This window comes from Bidens hawaiensis, unplaced genomic scaffold (genome assembly GCF_021521415.1).
Source record: "Bidens hawaiensis isolate Kalapana, Puna unplaced genomic scaffold, B.hawaiensis_p1.1 tig00084401_1, whole genome shotgun sequence".
Classification (NCBI taxonomy): domain Eukaryota; kingdom Viridiplantae; phylum Streptophyta; class Magnoliopsida; order Asterales; family Asteraceae; genus Bidens; species Bidens hawaiensis.
Genome location: NW_027504087.1, coordinates 1 through 13,281, shown reverse-complemented (window position 1 = coordinate 13,281; position 13,281 = coordinate 1). Strand labels below are relative to the sequence as shown.

The 13,281-nt window shown below is 43.8% G+C and overlaps 1 pseudogene; it reads left to right on the top strand.

Annotated features, from left to right (window-relative positions):
* The first annotated feature begins 11,188 nt into the window (after positions 1–11,188).
* On the top strand, positions 11,189–11,846 carry LOC143607641 (basic leucine zipper 43 pseudogene; annotated as a pseudogene).
* The last annotated feature ends 1,435 nt before the right edge of the window (positions 11,847–13,281 follow it).

Here is a 13,281-nt window from a genome sequence, read left to right as displayed (position 1 = left end):
GAATAACAAACAATGGCGCATGTGCATAGATTTCAAGGACTTGAACAAAGCATGCCCCAAAGATTGTTATCCGTTACCCGAAATTAATCTTAAGGTGGACTCGTTGGCACCGTTCCGCCTTAAATGCTTCCTGGACGCGTATAAGGGGTACCATCAAATACACAAGGCCGTTGATGATCAGGACAAAACCGCTTTTCGGACGCCCGATGGCACATTTTGTTACCAAATGATGCCATTCGGACTTAAGAATGCCGGGTCCACATACCAACGCCTGATGGACAACCAGTTTCATACCCAAATTGGGAGGAACTTGGAAGTCTACATGGATGACTTGGTCATCAAAAGCCCTGACCCAGAAGCGATGTTGAAAGACATCGAAGAGACTTTCAACACGCTCAGGAAGATAAACATGAAGCTCAACCCGAGCAAATGTGCCTTTGGAGTAGAAGAAGGGAAGTTCTTGGGGGTCATCATCACTAAAGATGGCTCCAGAGCGAACCCTGAAAAGGTCGAAGCCATTATCAAAATGGAATCACCTACTATCATCAAACAGGCTCAGACGCTGAATGGACGACTAGTGGCACTTAATCGCTTTTTGGCAAACCACGCGGATAAGTCGTTTCCTTTCGTGTCAACGTTGAGAAACTGTTTAAAGAAAACGCACTTCCGCTGGACACCAGAAGCGGAAGCAGCTTTTCAGGAGATTCGGTCACGCTTGATCGAACTCCCAACACTCACAGCACCAGAAGCGGGAGAAGAATTAATCCTATACCTTTCCGCAACAGATAGAGCAACCGGGGCAGTCCTACTAGTAGAGCGAAAAGGCATCCAGATGCCAATCTATTATGTCAGCCGTATCCTAACAGACGTAGAAACCCGGTACTCTACCTCGAAAAATTAGTCTTAGCACTTATACACGCTTCACGCAGGTTAAGACGATATTTCCAGGGTCACCCAATCACCATTCTCTCCAACTTCAAACTTGCAAACGTTCTAGGCAAACCCGAGTTATCGGGACGCCTAGCCAAATGGGCAATTGAGTTGGGAGAATACGCGATAAAGTATAAGCCAAGACCAGCCATAAAAGGCCAGGTTCTGGCCGACTTTATTGCAGAAGTGCCTGCATCGCGGGAGAAAGAGTGCCAGGAAGAGGCTCAACCCTCTCCAGCACAAGACATCAATGATGTCTGGCGACTCTACACTGATGGGGCAGCCAATAACGAGGGTTCAGGCGCAAACCAACCCAGCAGGCCAAGAATACACTTACGCTATTCGACTGGATTTTCCAAGTACGAATAACGAAGCCGAGTATGAGGCATTCTTGGCTGGGCTGAGAATTGCGCGTAAGATGGGAGTGAAAAACTTGGAAGCCCACGTGGATTCCATGTTAGTAGCCAATCAAATCAACGGGACGTACACGGCCGTGAACGACACAATGGCCCTGTACCTCGCACAAGCAAAATCCCTTATGCGCGATTTCAATGACTGCAAAGTCATACATGTCAAGCAAAGTGAAAACAAATCTGCGGATGCGTTAAGCAAGCTTGCATCATTAGCCTTCACCCACTTAGGAAAGGATATCCGCATTGAACTCCTCGAGACACCTTCGGTCCCGCACAAGGAAATTTATGTCATCCAAACCAGCACGGAAACGTGGATGACACAAATAATAAAATACCTTGCAGCAGGTACACTCCCAGAATCAAAAACACAGGCAAGAAAACTACGCTGTAAAGCACTGAATTATCAACTCATCGATGACATCCTTTACAGACGTAACTTTCTTGGCCCACTCTTAAGATGCGTGGACAACCAAGATGCTGACTACCTCCTAAGGGAAGTACACGAGGGCATCTGTGGAGTACACGCAGGTCCCCGCGCTGTTGTAGCTAAGCTAAACAACGCGGGATACTTTTGGCCTAGGATGCATACGGATGCACTGGCATACATCAGAAAATGCAGGTCTTGCCAGCTTTACGCACCCAACACGCACCGCCCGAAGAATGAACTTGTTCCAGTCACTTCTTCATGGCCATTTCAGAAGTGGGCCATCGATGTGACAGGCCCATTTCCTACAGCAGCAGGAAATGTTCAGTTCCTAGTGGTAGCCATCGACTACTTCACCAAGTGGATAGAAGCAAAACCCTTAGCCCAAACAACCGCAAAACATATCAAAAAATTTATTTGGGAATTTATTATTTGTCGTTTTGGACTTCCACAGAATTTGGTGAGCGATAACGGCACCAACTTTGCTGACAAGAAGCTACAACAGTGGCTGAAAGAACTTCAAATCACCCACACCTTTACCTCAGTGGCACACCCGCAAGGTAATGGTGAGGTAGAAAGAGCAAACAAGAGCATCGTCGAAGGCATCAAGAAAAGACTCTTGGAACAGAGATCCGGCTGGGTGGACGAGCTTCCGCACGTCCTTTGGGCAAACAGAACGCTGAAGAAGGCCAGTACGGGAGAAACCCCGTTCAGCCTCACTTATGGCACGGAAGCCATGGTCCCGGTCGAAATTGGTTTACCCTCACCAAGGATCTTGATTCAGCCAGAAGATAATGATGCGGAAAGACGGTTGAATCTTATGCTGACCGAGGAACGCAGAGACTTAGCCGCAATGCGTGAAGAGAACTACAAGCGACAAATGCAAAAGTACTACAACACGCGGGTAAAACTCTGCAACTTCAATGTAGGAGACTACATACTGCGTAACAACGAGGCTTCGAACCAAGAACGCCCAGGAAAGCTGGCCCCGGTCTGGGAAGAGCCATACATTATCAAAGAAGTCCTGGGAAAGGGCGCATACCGGCTCGAAAGGCTCGATGGCACTCCCATCCCAAGAACATGGAATGGAGCTCAATTACGCAAATGTTATATGTAGATCAATTCCAAACTTGTAAAGAAAAGGCCTAGAGCCACTTCTAATGGAAATGATTCTCCTTTCACAATGTGTTGATAACTTTACCTTTATACTTATGAACTTCCCACACTGGTGCCGGTATTCACCGCAGAAATGGGGGAAGAAGTAAGTCGTTACGTGTGGAAGGCGGCAAAACCCGCATAAACACAACGCTAAAAATAAGGAAAACCTACACGCAGGTCAGATGTAAGTAAAGTTTAGCCATCCTTGTAAGTGCAAGTGACGGTCTTACCCGCACAATCACGAACAAGGAAGCAAAACTTCAACCTATCATCTACCACGTTCAAAGGTTAACTTATGCTAAAAAAGGATAAGGAAAACCTACACGCAGGTCAGATGTAAGTAAAGTTTAGCCATCCTTGTAAGTGCAAGTGACGGTCTTACCCGCACAATCACGAACAAGGAAGCAAAACTTCAACCTATCATCTACCATGTTCAAAGGTTATCCTAAAAAAGGATGAGGAAAACCTACACGCAGGTCAGATATGGGTAAAGTTTAGCCATCCTACTAAGTGCAAGTGACGGTCCTACCCGCACAATCACGAAAGAGGAAGCAAAACTTCACACCTATTATCTACCACGTTCAAAGGTTAACTTATTCTAAAACACTTGGAAAATTGCTAATTTAAACTAAAGTATGCAAGTCATATAACGTTTATAAAGCAAGGAATCCAATGAAAGAAGCGGTCTTAGCCGCACAAAGATTTATATTTCATAAATATTCGTTACAAGAATGGCCGGGTAACTACCCGCCTACAAGAAAGTAAATCTATACAAACTAAATCTATCCTAGCAGCGGGAAGGGATCTTCAGGATCAGGCTTCAGGGCCACTTCCACTTGGACCAGCGCCGTCAGTAGAGCGTGGCAGTTCAAGGAAAGCCTTAAGGATAGCTAGCCCATCATCAGCAGCAGCAACTTCATTCACCTTCTCCACCACCGGATGCGGGAAGGCAGCATACTGGTTCACTGCTTGGTCGTAAATAGCTTCAGTATCGACATTATACAAAGGGAAGTTGGAAGGCGGGAAGCCTTTCTCAACAAACCCTAGACCAAGCAGGAAGCCGGCCCGTTCCCCATCCTCGTGAGAAGCGTTGAGGGCTGCGCTCATAGCATCGTCGTAAGATGTCTCTGAGAAGACCCGATGCACAACCTACAAAAGAAATTATACAAGTGTCAAAACCTTTTTTATTTACAAAGAAAAGCGTAAAGACAAGAAAAGCTTACCTGAGACAACGCTTCTCGAAGAAGCCATTCCTTGGCAACCAGAGCTTCCTGGAGGGCAGCTTGAGCTTCGTTACGGGCGCGATCGGCTTCACTCCTGTTAAGGTTGGCAAGCAACACTTCTTTAGCCGCAGCCTCTTCGACACCCTTTAGCTTACGCTCAGCATGGTCAAGCACCCCCCTCTGGTCCAAGATTTCTTGGAGCTTTTTGGCGTCTTCCATCGCCAAGGCATCATGAGCCTGCTGGAGAGCCTCTAATTTGGCTTTAAGTTCTTCATTCTCCACGCGTAGAGGCTCAGCAACAGCTTCAGCCTTGGTGGCCCTCTCGGTTGCGTTCCTCGCAGTCTCCTTAGCCAGCCGAAGCTGTTCATTAACAGCTTGGGCAGCCTTGGAACGGGCCTCGAGTCGAGCCTGAACTTCAACCTCGAGGGCCTTGAAGGCCTTCTCCTTCTCCGCAGCCACTGCTGCAAGTTTTTGGTTCTCCTCCCGGACAGCCCGCGCCTGAGCTACTTCCTTAAGGCGAGCTGCTTTTAACTTGTCGTTTTCACGACAAAGCAGCTCGACGCCCGGCTGCATCCGGGCCAGGAGAACCCGAAGCTCATTGTTTAGCCTACCCTCCTGGTAGCTAGCCATGGCTTCCCCCAACGCACCACTTGGAGCAGCGTGACGAGCCCATTCCACGCACTCCACAGGGGTGCGAAGGGTTGTTCCTCGGCGAATGTTCCATCGTGGAACATACACTTCATTGGAATCCGACACTGCAAAAAACACAAAGCAGTTAGGAAAAGATGATAAAAAAATATATATATATAAAAAATGGGCCAAAAGAACCCTACGCACCTGTAGGGTCAATAACAGGCCGGTAGCCGCCGAACCCATCACCTGAACCCAAAGGAAATCCATCCAAGAGGTCAGGCGGATGGGAAGGTGGCAAAGACTGGCGAGAAACCCCGTGCGTACCTGATGGGTCGACCGTCGTTGCCGATGGCGGGGGCACGGTAGCAGCCGCCGCGGTCGCCGCCGCGGTCGTCGCAGCAATAGTAACCGCCGGCTCGGTGAAAGATGCTGTAAAAATAGCACTCACAGCCGGCGGTGACGTCATCTCAGCTGGAACAGTCGGCTCAAAGGAGTGAGCAACTGAACCAGCGGAAGCAGGCGCGGGCGCCTGGGTCGACGCCTCAGGTAGGCTGACCAAGCCTACCGTCATTGGCGGAGAGGTACTCCTCTGCGCTCCACCCTGGAATGCGTCAACATCCACGCCTGTGTAAAGAAGAAAAGTGTTAATGATATTAAGCTATGAAGTAAAAAGACATGAAGTTTGTACTTACGGGTTTTCTTGAGCCTGAAGGTACGGAGAGGCGGGGACGAACCCGATGGAGCCGGCCTCTTTGCGCCGGTCACCGTCGTCTTCTTTGGCTCTCCGGAGGTGACAATCACAACCTCCGGAGCGGTGGTCTTATCACCACCGGGATTCCCCGCCACCTCTTCGCTCTCGGTCTCAGAATCAGACCGAGGCGCTGGATCGGCAGTGGAGGCCTTCTCCTTCCCCTTCCCGCCGGCAGCCTTCTTCTTCCGCACCAACGGAGCACCATCTGTGGATTCCTCATCAGAGCATACGATTAAAGGAATTCCAGCAGAGGTTTCAACATTGAGGGGTCGAGGGTCGAATACCGCCTTACCTGGCCGACGGGCGCTAAGGATCTCATGGCCTAGCGGATAGACCTCCACGAACCGATCCGCCGTTTGTTCCAGGATGGGCAACTCGTTCTCATCTAGAGCGCGAGTACCCATCCGTGCGGGACCGTCAGCCTCCCGCGGGTTCAGGAGCGACTGCAAGTCGTTCCCCTCTGAAATAAACAGGAAAGAAGTTAGAAGAAATTCAAAATCAACAAAAGGAAAAAAGGCATACCGTAAGGAACAGAGTTCGAACCGTATTCGAGGACGATCGGAATCTTGCGCGCATCAGCCTCCTTCCACACCCGGCTCATCCCCAGCATCACCATCCCGGACTCCGCAAACCGGTAAACCGGAGATTGGACCCGGGAAATCTTCGAAAACCATTCCGCCTCCTCGTAGTTGGAGGCGTGAAGGCTAGGAAGGGCTTGCCCGTTCTTGAATTTCATGGCAAGGGGGATGGCGCGAGAGGAGATGTAGAAGAACTCCCGCTTCCACGCGCGAAGACTGCGCTCGGTTGCGCAACTCTTCAAACCCTTTATCCGGGTTATCAACGTGTACCACCCCTGGATGCACCTCCAAGTGTAGAAGGTCATCAGGCGGTCAACATAGGGCTGGATGCCCAAAATCCGGCACACCCACTCGAAGTGGCGAATCTTGGCGATCGCCATGGGGTGCAACTCGGTCAAATGAACACCGTGCCTCTCAAGGACACGGTAAACAAACTTTGTCAATGGGAACCTAAGATTCCCATAAACAAAGAATGCAGCATAAACCCCGACCTTGCCTCTGGGGGCATCGTATACTGTCTGATGGGGTTCAGGAAACTCAGGCTCGAGAGACTCGAGCATGAACTTCCTGACGACGTACCGATACAGGTCGCCAGGCAGAGCACACTGGCACTCGCCAGCAGTACTCCTATCATCAGCCGTAGATTCGAGATCACGAGACATCTTGTAAGAGAAGAAGAAAACGATTTCGGGAGAATGCTTGCCTGAAAAGGTTAAGTATTCGCCGGAAATCGCAAAGAAAAAGAAGAGAAGAGTGAAAGTGTGGATTACAAAGAACCCTCTCCCCCTTTATATACTAATCGCAATTAATGCGATGAAATTAATGCGGAAGAGAGAGAAAATGAAGGTGCAATGAAACTATGACACGTGGCAAAAAGCAAGCTGGCAACAGCTGTTGACAGGACGCATACCATTAATTTCGCGGCCACGCGCCCGAAAAATCGCGCCCACGCGCCTGAAAAAGCGTCTGGAATGACCATATACTGTCACGTCACCATAACTTCCTGCACGTCCTGACACAGTCAGAAGAAACCGTCGCACAACGTTTCAGAGGTTTGGACTGTTCTTATCCTCTCACCAACTCTTCGAATTTCAAAATTCAAAATTCAAAAAGATTCAAAAGTAAGCGGGAAAATACCCCTTACCTTGGCAACCAAGTAACCGTAAGACGGATGCGGGTACAGTGTTAAGGCAAAACCCTTCACATACCTAGCACCCGCAGGGAATTGAAGCCAAGAATAACTTGGCAACCAAGTAACCGTAAGACGGATGCGGGTACAGTGTTAAGGCAAAACCCTTCACATACTTAGCACCCGCAGGGAATTGACGCCAGGAATACCTTGGAAGTAAAGTAACCATAAGACGAGTGCGGGTACAGTGCCAAGGCAAAACCCTTCACATACTTAGCACTCTGCAGGGAATTCAAACCAAGAAGGATTTTCTGGGCCATGCTTGCGGAAACGGGAATAACATCCCCGCATGACGGGAACGTCGAGAACTACATTGTTTGAAACTCCAAGATGGAATCGGTGGTTTTAGCATAATTGATCACTATGTTGAAAACTACCAAGACCCCATGGAGAATCCAAACAAGTGGGACTCAACGCTCCTGACGTGCGAGGAGGTTACAAACCTACCCGCTTCACACCCAAAGATCAAGCAGAAAAGTCGGGAATTTCTGCGTGACATCAGGAAAACCGCGGGAAGAATCACCACGGAAAACCTAAAAACTAAACCCTTTTCAAAACCCCTTGCTAAGTCCAAAAGTTCACCTCACTTATTAATAATTCATGAGAAGAACATTGGACTGGGGGGACTTGAAGAGGTAGGTCCCAGCAGAGCCCAGTTGGACCCGCAAGACTCACCTTGAACAGGGACGTCTGCGCAATGACCAACTGCTCCAGCAGGACCCACCATGCTCAAAGAACCTTACGCGCAGTACGCCAGCTGTACCCGCAGGGAAAGCCTCCCAATGGTGAAGTACCCCGCCTGTTCCCGCAGCTGCGGATACAAGCCATCAGGGAAGGCTACCCGCACTAACAGCAAGGCTACACGCACAAGGCATTAGCCACTTCAGTAGTCACATGAAGGAATGAGCAAGGCGGGAATACTCCCGCCTAAATGAGCCAGTCCGTATGCTTCTGGAAGGTCTTTCGTACTATACCTACTAAGGTATGGGCGGAACAGACAATTTGACCAGAGCAGCCCATGAACCAATCACAGGGTGACAGCTCACCGACAACAATACGAGGAGGAGCACCCTCTAGTACTGTTTGTCACTATTAGCCGCTGCCTACTCACCAACCCTTACGAGGGGACGTGCGCAGCCTGCAGTTGGTGGAACAGTGCATAGCCGGCAGTAAAGGAACAGTATACAGCCGACCTTTACTGTTGGCCGTAGCCTATCCACCAACCAGCATGGCCTATGCATAGTCCACTGTTGGTGGAACAGAATTACTATTCAGCCGGCTGTACCTTCTAGGAAACCTACCTTCGGCTATAAATACTCCAACACCTTGGAATGGTAAGGACATCATCTGATATCTCAATCTTATCTAGCAATCTCTTAATATACACTTATATTCAGAGCAATCTAGTCTGATTCTCACGCCGGAGGGTGGTCACAAGGAGGAACCCCCCCCCCCTTCTCAGTGACGAGCTTACGGTGTCTGTTTTGCAGGTCTCCAGAAGAACAACCTTCTCTCCTGGACCTCATCCTCATGGGAAACATTACTTAACCCCCAGATTATCTATAATCTGCCCGTGGGTTCACTTAGTGTTTCTTCACTACTTATAATGTTATTTTTAGGGACGAAAATGTTATAAATTGAATTGCTGGTGACAATTAAAGTGTTGAAAGTTTGAAAGTTGGACGAATGTTGATTTTTAGAGAAAAATCATAACGAAAAATGATTTTACTCTCTAGTTTAAATACTCTAGAAAAACCCTTTTTAAAAATAAAAAGTCATTAATGACACTTAACTGTATCATCTCTGCCCGGCTAAGCTAGACTTAAACAATAATCACTACCTTTAACATTAATAAATCCAACTTTTATAATTTGTTTTCTCTTCCGACATTGGGCACTGAATTAAGTGTGCCTCCAGCCATCACCATTTTGGTAGGATGGACATTGAGGTTTCCTGTAAGGGTTTTCTCCACGAGAAGGTTTAGGCTTGAGTTTTAAAATGAGGAATTTTGCCAGCATCTCTTCTTATAAGATTAGAAGTGTTGTTAAAAAAATGATGTTATTTTAAATAATCCTAACTGTCCACTATTTGCATATTTGTTTTTAACGGTCTGCGAGTTACAGAACCCTAACATTGTTAGTTGTAGGTGGTCAGAAAAACGTTTTTGACCGGAGAACTAACATTTTTCACTGGAAAAATCAACCTGAACACGACTACAATTGACTTACCACCAACCAACTACGTACCACCACCACTTGAGCACCACCAATGGACTCTGACGGTGATTCTATGGTTCCGGCGATCTCAATAATGAAGATTTTTACTAAAAAAGGTTCCTAAAGATTCGATCTAAGTTTACAAAGGGAGAAAATGTTGTGCTTTCTAACGAAACATGTGATTTTTCCGAACGAAAACGCTTTTCTGGCGACTTTTAAGTTGCAACTAACGACGTTAGGATTATGTTAGTCGCAAACCGTTAGAAAGAAATACGTTAAAAGATGGAACCGTTGTTGACTATGTCGTTAGTTGAGACTTTTATTTTCCAACATTAAATAGTTATAATTATTTAAAATCAATTTTTTTAAAAGAAATTAAAATTAAGTGACCTCCACCTCTATTTGTCTTAGTAAGTGTGCCAGTGGGAGTGATGAAAGCATGCTTTAAGCTTTAAATCTTATCCACAACAAAAGCCTCAAGACCAAGGAAAACGTCTCCAATCAATCATGGACTCGGTTGACCATCCATTTATTTTTGTTAATTATTTTGAAATATGTTATTCATACACCTTTATAGGTTTATAAGGTGTATATATAGATAGGGTGTGTGTTAAGAGGGTGTGTGAATAACCAAAAAGAATGTATGAATAACCATTGCTTTATTTTTTCCTAACTATGAATAAAAACCTATAACATACATTAAGCTAGCAAGACGCTAGTACTAAAACACGCAAAAAAACCAAACACAAGACATCTCAAAATACACAGCAAACAGCCATAACTAAACAATTACACTTTAAACTTACATTAATACTTCCATGTAAGCCCCCTCATATTTTCGAGTTAGTAAGTAAACTTTTATTTTTCTCCATATGGTTTTATTCATTTTTTTAACCGGCTATGAAGACCCAGTGTATGATTTAAAGTAGACAAAATATCACTTTTTTCCTGTAATTTGTGAATGAGGAAAAGAATAGGGAGTGCTCCAATATTATGAGTGCCCTTATATAGTTATTACGCTTTTTATATAACAAATTACTTATTTCCACTCGGTGATACTTAAAAATATAAGATAGGGGACTAATACTGAACCTTTAAATATGGGGGTTAACTTAAGTTTTCCTTAAAATTTAAAGTATGATTTATGAAGACTCTACGGTATGATTGAAAATAAACAAAATCTCACATTTATTTCCTACAAAATGTGTATGAGAAAAGGAATATACAGGAGTTCAATAATGTGAGTTCTCTTAAATAATTATTAGGGTATAACAAAATCAAGTTGAGTGATAGCAATTAGTTTAGTTAAAATCTATGATGTAATAGTTTTTATTCTGGTGTTAACATAATACTTCTTACAATTCTCACATTAAAAACTGTTATATAAGATCTGTCTCTATATATACACAAATACTTTCATAATAATTCACAAAATTAGAGACACAAAAAAAAAAAAAAAAACTGTTTCTACTTTTATCGTTTTCATTAAAATGGCATTTTATGTCTACGTTTTATACCTAATCATCATACTATTGGTATCAAAAAGAAAGCGTAATATAATTATTATTTAAACAATTTCGTTTGTAGGGAAATTATGGTTAATCATTCCGTGTAGATAAAACACATGAGACCATGATCCGTATGTCATACAGACATACAAGGCCACTTTATACACGTGGGAACTTTTCGCATACTACAAAATGGCCTCCTTAGTCCTTACCTCATCTTCATCTTCCAACCACAACTTTAACCAAATTTGCCCCAACTTATAATTGATAATTTATAGCCATGCAAGCAAGTGACTTCCACTACATCATTCCACAAACCCAGAATCTTAACACAACAAATATAGCCATGAACCTAAGCAATTCAACACCCATCCCATTCGACGTTAACATGTTCTCGAATCCCAACCCGTTTTACCAGCTCCAGGAACTTAACCTGCAATCTATCTACTCAACTTCTGACGAAGCAGACGAGCAACAACTGAGTCTAATCATTGAGAGGAAGCGGAGGAGGATGATATCTAACCGAGAGTCGGCACGCAGATCGCGTATGCGCAAGCAGAAACACCTGGATGAACTTTGGTCTCTGGTTGTGTGGCTCCGTAGTGAGAACCAACAACTTATGGACAAACTGAATAGCTTCTCGGAGACGCATGATCGGGTCGTTCAAGAGAATACTCAGCTTAAGGAGGAAGTCTCTGGACTGCGTCAAATGGTAACTGCCACAAATTATCCTACTAATTTAACAGAGGTCCAATGCAACGATGGTTATGTCAGAAATGAATCTTCAAACCACTCTGTGTCAAGCTCCTCAAACTTAATCTAAACTGTGTATTGTGTAGAGTAAGACATCAAGGGGTGTAGTAAATTAATTAACTTCTTTATGTTACCACGCATTTGAATAAATAAACTAGCTTGGTGGTATGTAACAGTTTCTATTGTTGGATTGATAAGAAAATAGTATTAATTATTACTAATACTGTAAAGCTTGCATCCACGTACACATAAGACTGTTGGGAAATATATTTAGTCCCGTACTGATACAGTTTATAACTCGGAAAGCCGGGGACTGGTATTCGAACGGAGCGGAATTTACTTAAGCATATTCAGAGTCGTGTTTTGAACATTTGAAATTGATCCTTAAGTGAACCGAGTTGTATATAATTCATTTAAAAAAGGGAACCCGTTTGGTTTTGAAGAAATCGAAGCATAGATAAAAATATGCACGTCACAGTGAATTATTATAGATTTAATTAAACATCGTATTTGTACGTCCATAATAGAAAAACAAAATATACTGGAAAGTAATTATAATAGTATAATAATAAGTTAATAAAAGACCATCTAAAACTTAAATCGTTTAAGCCTACTTTTAGAAGTGTCCAAGTAAAAAAGAAAAATGGTGATAGTTTTTAAAAGAGACTCTTAGGTGCTGCTTGTTTTTTTAAAGAAAAAATATTTACAGTATGTGGACCACATCTGCATACATTTACGGTAAAAGAGGTGGATAAAACATCTGCAGTCTATAAGAAGAAGAGTGTTTGTTTTTAACGTCTGCAGACTGCTAACAAATGAAATAATAACTGAACTATTATGCAAACTAAATAATTTCTACAAACATTCCATAAATCAGTTTCAACAAAAAACTAATAACAATTGAATTATTACGCAAACAAATAATTGAACAAAAAACCTTTAACAATCAATTATGCAAAAAACTAATAATCTAACATGTTAGGTTTAAAATTCATGTGTACACAAAAACAACTATTGACAACTTCATTAATATAAATCATTTTCAACATAAGTTGTTTATGTTTCATCCCAAACACTTGATCACTAGTCTTCATTTATGCACGAGCTTTACCTAGTACAAATAAAGCCAAAAATTTAGTACTGATCATGTATAATAGCATATTAAATTATTGTATGTAACAAACCACGTCATATTTTCAACAACACAAAAGCCAGGGAACAAAAAATAATTTAGCACACACTATTATATGCATCAACAAAATCCAACATGATCAATCATGTGTTACTAAGCAACCCGCTTTGGCCCGCTAGTGCAAATATTTTGGATAACAAAACCTAAACCTAAACATAGACATTATATTTATCAACAAGATTCATAAGTTAATCATAGGATAGAAAATAATAATTGTTACAATGTGATGTATAACTACAAGATAGGGTTTATGTATTGAGGTTAAATGAACAAAAAAGCTTATCTTAATTTCCAACGAAGGAGGCAGCGACGG